The sequence below is a fragment of the Ananas comosus genome, linkage group 1, assembly GCF_001540865.1.
Source record: "Ananas comosus cultivar F153 linkage group 1, ASM154086v1, whole genome shotgun sequence".
Classification (NCBI taxonomy): domain Eukaryota; kingdom Viridiplantae; phylum Streptophyta; class Magnoliopsida; order Poales; family Bromeliaceae; genus Ananas; species Ananas comosus.
This window is the reverse complement of record NC_033621.1, coordinates 11163520-11165037: the sequence shown is the minus strand read 5'-3', so window position 1 is coordinate 11165037 and position 1518 is coordinate 11163520.

Below are 1518 nucleotides of genomic sequence, written 5' to 3'. Positions count from 1 at the left end.
TGTTTTTTATTTTTTTAAGCTTTTTTTATTATTTATTTTTATTTTCTTTTTTCGGTCCGGTGGTTTGTATCTTATCTGAGGCCGAGTTGCCTCAATTTTGTAGCTGAATTTATTTTTCCATATGAATGAAGTGAGTAGCAACTACCTTTCTCAAAAAAAAAAAGAAAAAAGAAAAAAAGAAGATGATGGGTGGATTTTGGGATATTCAACAACCCACACTTATCTTGGATTGCATATTCATAAGGCATGTTGATGTTGATAATTCAAAAGGAGTAATGATCATCATAAAATTATATTGGTTCAGTAGATTTTGTTCTTGCAAATGAGATTTATATACTCATTTGGGTCAATTATGATCTCAAAAAGCATCTTTTGTATATTTTAAATGACTCTAAAAGTTTACAGGTGCATTTAATCTTTCCTCCAATATTATAATATTATGGTAAAATTGCTATAGGAAAGATAAACAGTTACATACTTCTCCCACCATTAATTTTTATCATAATTTTATGAAATTTAAATAGTTAAAAAATAATTAAAAATATTTTTAAATTAATGTTTTGGATATATAAAAAAAGAATGTTTTTGATAATACAATTAATTTAGACTTGGTCATCATAAATCCACTTCTTTGCTTCGCGCTACCAATGTAAAACAATTGATTATTAAAAATAATAAATTATAATATCCAATGCCGTTTAATATAATTTTTTTTTAGAACAAAATTTTTATATATATAAATAATTTTCTTTTTTTTTTTGAGAGAGATAGGTAGCACGCTACGCGCTTCGTTTATTTCATTCAGAAATAAACTTAGCTGGAAATGTGAATCAACTAGGATTCGAATTTGGGTCTCGGTTATCAACCACCAAGTCCTTTACCACTTGCTCTAGGGATGGTTAGTATATAAATAATTTTCAAACTAGAATATTCCATCCATCTTTCACCATATAAATAAGCATGAATCTCAAAATAAGATCGACACTGAAAGCAATAGCTACTATTTCCATAAAATTTTTGTGCAGTAGGTTCCACCAAGTTGATTTCTTCTTCTTCTTCTTCTTTTTTTTTGGCCCTTCTTATTAATATAGCAATTCTTTCGCCTATTTTCCAGCAAAATTTGTGTGGACATAGTGTCCACATTAACATTTTTGAGGACGCTCCGGAAAGGCGCCACGTGGCTCGCAGGTACCCATCTCACCGTCCCTTTTTTGTCTTAAAAAATGTGATTTTTTTTAGTGAGAGAAAGAAGTAGAGGAAGGAAAAGGGACGGTGGGATGGACGTCTGCGAGTCACGTGGCGCCCATCGAGAGCAATCCCCAAAAATGCTAATTTAAACACTATGTCCATACACCGACCGTCCCTAGAGCAAGTGGTGAAGAGCTTGGTGGTTAATACCCGAGGTCCCAAGCTCAAATCCTAGTTGATTCACATTTTCAGCTAAATTTATTTCTAAATGAAATAAACAAAACAAATAGCATGCTATCTATCTTTCAAAAAAAAAAAAAAAACAATATG